This window comes from Athene cunicularia (genome assembly GCF_003259725.1).
Source record: "Athene cunicularia isolate RWA chromosome 1 unlocalized genomic scaffold, athCun1 chr1_part2, whole genome shotgun sequence".
Taxonomy (NCBI): Eukaryota; Metazoa; Chordata; class Aves; order Strigiformes; family Strigidae; genus Athene; species Athene cunicularia.
In genome coordinates this window covers 1,486,830-1,493,589 of record NW_020799092.1, presented here as the reverse complement: position 1 = coordinate 1,493,589, position 6,760 = coordinate 1,486,830, and positions in this window count along the sequence as shown.

Here is a 6,760-nt window from a genome sequence, read left to right as displayed (position 1 = left end):
TTCTCAATGCTGGTCCATTTGCTCAGCTGACATAGGATATCATCCTTGTAGGGGTGCCCCTCCCTTACACTGAACAGGAGTCGCTTCCAAAGGCTGAGGGTTTGAGCCTGTTTCCCTATTTCCCTATCAATGCCAGCATCCTTGGCCAAAGATCCCAGCTGCTTGGCCTCTCTCCCCTCCATCTCAAAAGCACTCGCTCCATTGTCCCAGCATCGGAGCAGCCAGGTGCAAATCTGCTCACCTCCCAGGTGGCCAAAATCTCTCCTCATATCTTGCAGCTCAGTCGGGGACAGAGATCGGACAATCACCTCTGGTCCTTCCTCCTGTTCCCCTGATGGGCCTGGCTTATCCTCATCCCTCACTCTGCGAACAGACTTTCTGGTATATTTGGTTTTCTGTATCGGGGCGACTGACACTGGCACTGCCTGGCTCTCTGGCTCAGTCTGTGTGCTGGTGGAGGCGACTGAGACTGGCTCTGCCTGTGCCCCCGGTTCAGATATTGTTTGTGTGGCCTTTTCTTCCCTTTGAGGGCAGCGGGTGGTATTAAGGAGGACACGGTACGCATGGGCAAGTCCCCAGCACATTGCAGCAATTTGTGTCTCCTGGGTTTTGCCAGTTTGGTAACACACTTTCTAAGCACTCCATCAGCTTCTCAGGGCTCTGCATTTGCTCAGGAGTGAAGTTCCAAAGCATTGGGGGTGCCCATCGACTCAGGCCTTTGCCCATCTTTTCCCACACCCCTTGCCACTCACTATTATCTGGCCTCGGGGTAGGTTTCCGGGCACTGCTGTTGTTAGAGAAACGCTGCATGGCCAAAACCGAAATCAGGCAGACATTCAGAAGGCATAGTGCCACAGTCACGCTGGCTTGCAGGCTCCAGGGGGGGCTAAATCGCCCCAAAGCCGAGAGGATCCCTTCCCCTGGCTCACCCACAGAGGGGGTGAGACCCCTAACAAAAGCCCAAACGGCAAACAGATACCGGCCCGCCCCCACACACAGCGATACAAAGGCAGCATATGCGTTCAACAGCCCGTACAACAACATAAGAACCTTTACACATTTTCCACCCATAACAAACGCCACCACATGGATCATAAACTGGATATAAGGAGTACTCCAGCCATACCATGCAAACAACTGGGCCAGCATCGCAAACATTTTCTTATCAAACAAATACAAAAAAAAATTACACCCAACAGATTGCTCTATCACACTCTGGTCAGGGTCTGTCCCTTTCTATTCTTATTCCAACGCCCCACGTTGGGCGCCAATTAATAATGTGCAAGTTTTAAGCCCTGCCAGAATCGGAGAGCACGTGGCCGTTGCCCCTCACCCACCCGCGCCCGTCGGGCTGGAAGTTAGACACAGACCCCGGCTAAAATAACAAGAAATTTAATACAACAGAGTGATAGAACAATCTGAATAACAACAGTATCAATGGTGACAACAATAAACAGCGATAACAGTGAACAAGACAAAACGATATACAGAGAAATACCGCTAGCTGGTTTACGGAAAGCAAAATTCCCTCCCGTACCCACCAAGGAGCAAGGAAAAGGTTCCGCCCCTGGACCTGACGTCAGCATGGTATGAATAACCCGGCTGGAGATCCCTTCCCGCTCTCTCTCTGCTAGGGAAAACTTTACTCTGTCCTGGCTGAATCAGGTCAGAGGTGCAGAGGGAAAGTGCCCCAATGCTACCACGTACAGGTTCCCAGGACGGCCAACCTTACAACAAGCCAAAACATAGAAGATCCTAGATAAACCAAACCTTGGCAAAGCAGTTTTCAGGTTGTAAAGGGACAAAGAAACCAAAGGGAAATTACAATTTAAAAAGAAAGCAAGTCCCAAATGGGTGGTAACCAGGAAATTAAAATGTCATTCTTGTCTCTCGTTATCTGCTTCTCCTGCCCTTGTGATTAAAAGCTGCAGAAATACCAGGGTCACGTTCCAATGTGCACCACACACTGCTGCACTGCAGGGTGCACAACACCACTCCGAACTTGCCCCTCCAATGACACCAGCACAACAGCAAGAGGAGGATGGGGAAGCAGATCCCCCCACCTCAAGAGCTGCCTGTGCTAGGTCTCTTCCTGCTATGATGGTCCTTAGACAAATCTCCCTGAACCACCTTAAGGGATCTGAGGTGACCACAGAATTTGGAGTGACAAACTGCACTTCTGTCCTTGCCTGCTCCCCAACACTCGCAGTACATAGCAAACCGTCCTCGGCTGCAGCCTTTACAGTGAGGCAGCTTGCTGAATGCAAGGTGTTTTGGGCACAGAGAGGAACCCCAGTAGTTCCCAACCCATAAACATAGTGGAATTTAACTTTGCCCCTGGAGCCCTTCGGGGGAATCAAATGAGCCCAGCCACAGGGATCAACTATCTGTCTTCATCAGAGGAGCAGAGGGTGGAGGGTTAAAGCAGTCTGCAGGTTTTCAATAGAGTGGAAGGAGTTAGTTAGGCCTTTGCACGTGCACGTGGGTATAATGTGTGAAAACAGCATCACGCTAAACTGATTACATCCCCTTCCTGCCAAGGATCTCCAAAAAAACCCTCATGCAGCAGCTTGGTGTGCCTGTGAGCTGGATTCACAGACCACACAGCCCAGAAAGGTGTAGTGTCAGGCGAAGCCACCCCAATGGCCCAGAGAGAGGCGTCAAAGCTTGGCAGACCAACCCAGAAACACAATTCAGATTAGAGAAGGGAACGCATTCCCACCCCAAGGGTGGTGTGCAGGAACTGGGAGAGATGGCAAATCCCCAGCCGTGCGCCTGCAGAGAGGGGCTGTGGGAGCCTCCCTTCCTCTATCCCCCTTTGGATTTTATTGCCTTTTCCTGTAACGCCACCCCAGCACCACAACGCAGGGCAACCCGCCCCTTCTGGAAGCTCCTCGCACGCCTTTCCCAATGCTGCAGAGGAAGTCTTTTGATGAGCTCAGAAAGATTTTCCCAGCTGCCTGCGCCACCATAAAATTATACTTCCTCCGTTCAAAAGCGAGAGGCTGTTGGTGCCGTTTCCTCCCAGATAAATGAAACTGCACCCGCTCACTGCTATGGGAGCAAATGCGGCAGACGGGCAGAAGATGGGCTGAACATTCAGCTCTGTGTTACGTACCTTTCCAAAAACTCATGCAAATACAGACACAGCACTCAGCCTGTTCAAAATACCGCAACTTTTTGCTCTCTACACACTGGTGAGAAAAGGCTTCAGCTGCAGCCTTGGCTCTGATGTTAAAACTAGTGCCTTTTTTGTATTTATAACTAGTTTCCACTGGGAGATGTTTTTTCCCCTAAGTCTTTTTTTTTTTTTTTTTTTTGTCTAGAGAACTCCTTTAACCTTGCTGGTTTTACTGCGTTTTTTGTTTTTATTTTAAAGAAAACCTTGGGAACACAGGAGAAGCGATGACAGAGAAGTTGATATATCAACTGCCCACTAAACATTCATGACCTTCATTTTGAATGCCCTCGCTTTCAGGATATGGGAGTGGTGCAGCTGGAAGCTCGAGGACTCCTTGGTGGCCTGGGCTGGGAGAGCTTTCCGCTCTACCTCAGTGAACCAAAGCCATTTTAGTAAACCAAGGCAAATCTGCCTGGGAAAGCGGATGCCAGCAGACAGGACATGAAGCTCAAGAGGTAACAGGGGGACTAAAAAGCAGCAAGGAAATGGAACATTTTTTCCACTAACATAGGATTGCAGGTTCTCACAGAGCTTTTACCAGAGACATTGAAGCCCCTCAGTATGAGGGCCCAAGGATCACAGTTCATTCAGTTCCTCTCCACTGCATTTTCCAGCTCCCTCTCTGAACAAGCCAAACAGGACTGCACTGATCTCCATCACTCCCAACACAAGCACTCCCACATGCCACTCTGTTGCATGGCATCCCTGCAGCTCTGGGCATGTTCCTTGTACCAACGTTCAAGGCCTCTCTCGCAGGGGGGAAGGTCATCCCAGGCATACCCTTTTCCTCTCTATAAACCGCCTCCTCTGCAGAATCTCAAAACTTGCCATTTTGTGGCTCCGTGACATGTGGCTGAATGTCACGTTATTTCATTGCCCTGATATCAGCAGCCTTTCATGCAGCCCTGCTCAGGCTCCTCTCCCAGTCCAAGGGATTGGATGTAAGAATAGGCGAGACTCTGGGTATCCCAGCCAAACAACCACCTTGACTCAGCAAACCCCAGTATTGTGGTATGTGTACATTCTAGAGTAATATTTCCATGCAAATAACATCCCAAGCGCTCACCTAATTAGATACATACAGAGCCACTAAACACTCCAGGGTTTAGAGCAGCTGCCAGGGAGCAGAGCAGACCCAGGGAAGGGGGAAGGGTGTGCCGTACAGCTAAAACCAGAGCAAATTCCTGAAATATAAATCGTGAGCACTTTAATAGCAGTGCTGCTTAACAAGCCCTTGAGCTTTCAAGGTCTTGTCAGGGAAATGCAGACGGTACATGGGAAGGAACAAATGAGATTTGTGATGCTGCCCGTAACCGAACCCATGACTCTAGGGACACAAAAGAGCATTTCTAAGGCAGAGCTCTTATCTCCTGTTTTCCTCAAGCCTCCATCTCTCTCAGCACTCAAAACACATGTGCCATGCTTTCTTATTCTTCTCGCACCCAAATGCCAAGAGCCTCCCCTGAGCTCTGGGTAAGCTGCACAGCTTGGGACACTGAAAGACACTTTTTGCTTCACTAAACTGTGACAAATGTCTTGTAAACACTAATTTCGTGCTTTACATTTCTAGAACACTGAGCAAACAAACTCATTAATCCCCACAGTCCACTGTCAAGTTGGCCTGGATGCTTGCAGCTTAACTGAAAAGGGAAAAGAAGAGATTAAATGTCTTGCCTCAAGATCACACAGCCATCAGTGCAGTCAAAGGCTTCCCATTTCCCCAACTGGGAGAGAGAAGCAGTGAAACCAAGTGAGGTGTGTACAGTAGCAGAGCTACAGGCAGGGACTTTCAGCTTCATGGTTCAACACACAGGTCCCACAGGTATGCACTTCATCCTTGGTGGTCAGTTCAAGACACCTTTAGCCAGATTCAGTAGACAGCAAACTCTTCCAGTCCACTTCAAAAAAAAAAAACAAACCCAAACTCTAGTGTTTCCAAGAGTGCTGCAGGGAACTGCTCTAAGCTCTCCAGGGGAGCATCCCTCCGATGCCACCTGCCTCATCCCAAGGCAATCGTGTTCAAATCAGGGTTAACACAGAAAATAGCCTCCCCAGCGTGTCACCTGCCAGCACAGCAGCACAATGGGGATGTCCTGGCAGGGTCAGACAGCCGGGACAGACAAACAACCACCGCAGCAGCAAAATAAAGCCTGGAAGATCAGGCTGCCAGAGAAGTGGTGCCACACAAGTAGAGAAGAGAGCTCCAGCTTTGCTCTTGTATGGATGTCCTTGTTCCTCTCCTCCGCAACCCAAGGGGAAGTCAGCAGGAAGTGGGGCAGCAGTACGGAGGAACTTCAGCCCCTGGAGAGCAGCATGGCCATCTCGTCCAGGCCAAGAGAGCCCCGCACAAAGGAAGACTACACAAGGTCAGAAATGTACTCACAGATCCCTGCCAAGATCCATTACTGGGCTGACTGAAAGCACTTTAGAAGAAGGGCAACCACTTTTCCTCTGCAGTCAAGAGATTTACTGCCTCTGATCTGTTCTTCCCACTACTTCCAAATTGGGACAGGCTGAAGCAGCTGGAATCAGATGAAATGATGCTACTCTTCTGACCACCCTCTGAAAATCCTTCTACAACATGCCATGTCCTTCTAAGGCCCTGGGCTTTGTCTCTACAATACAGCTCATGCACAAGACCTCTTAAGTATTTACTTAAGACATCTGCCAGGAGCAGATTTAAGCCCACTAACAACTTAAAAGCAGTGGCTGCTACTTAATGAGATGGTAAATACGGTTAATGAGAAAGCATCAGGTGGTTTTAGTGATGTTTATCATAAGCTCAAAAGCAACTCTGCTTTTCAGTTCCCAGCTACTGTGCAACTTAGAAAAAAAAATAAAGAAAATTTTTAAATTTCAGAAACTACTCTTCCCCTCCAGTAGCCTTGCGACTGGAAGCTTTTTTTTCAGAAGCTCTATCCTAGCTGGTCAGAGCAAGTCACACCACCCAGAAGCTGTCAGGACACAAGACCATGTAAGCTCCCTCAAGACCCAGAGCCATGCAAAGCCGCCATATGTCTTGGCTGTCAGTGGTTCCCGAAGGCCACGCTGAGGGTTTTGTGGCAGCTACCTGAAACACAGCGAGCAGCAGTCTGGTTTCTAGCCTACCTGTTCAGCTTCTGCTTGTAAGAACACAGGCCTGTTTTGCCCTCTCATGGACACCACAGCTCCACAGTAGAGTTGTTGTCAACCCTCGGCTTGCTAGAGGTTGCTGTCATGACAAAGGGTTATCCCAGGGGTAGCTCAGAAAAGAGGACTTGGTCACTTCAGGCAACAAGAGCCACCAGTCCTAGAGCAGAATGTGACTGCTGGGCTTTGCTGCAAAGACAGGTGAGGAGCATGTGCACGCCAGAGGCACGGCAAGGTGGGGCAATGCCTACCTGCACTGCAAGGGCTACCAAAGATTAGAGCAGAAAGGAGGCAGATTCCCAGCAGCGCAGGGCTACAGCAGGTTGGGGCAGATTCCTTCCAGCAGTTCAGCCAGTTTCTCCAGCCTGACACCATGCCCCTAAGCAATCCCAAACTCACCGCCTGCCTCCTGAAACTCACATTCCGCACCCCACCCCCCCCCACCCCCCC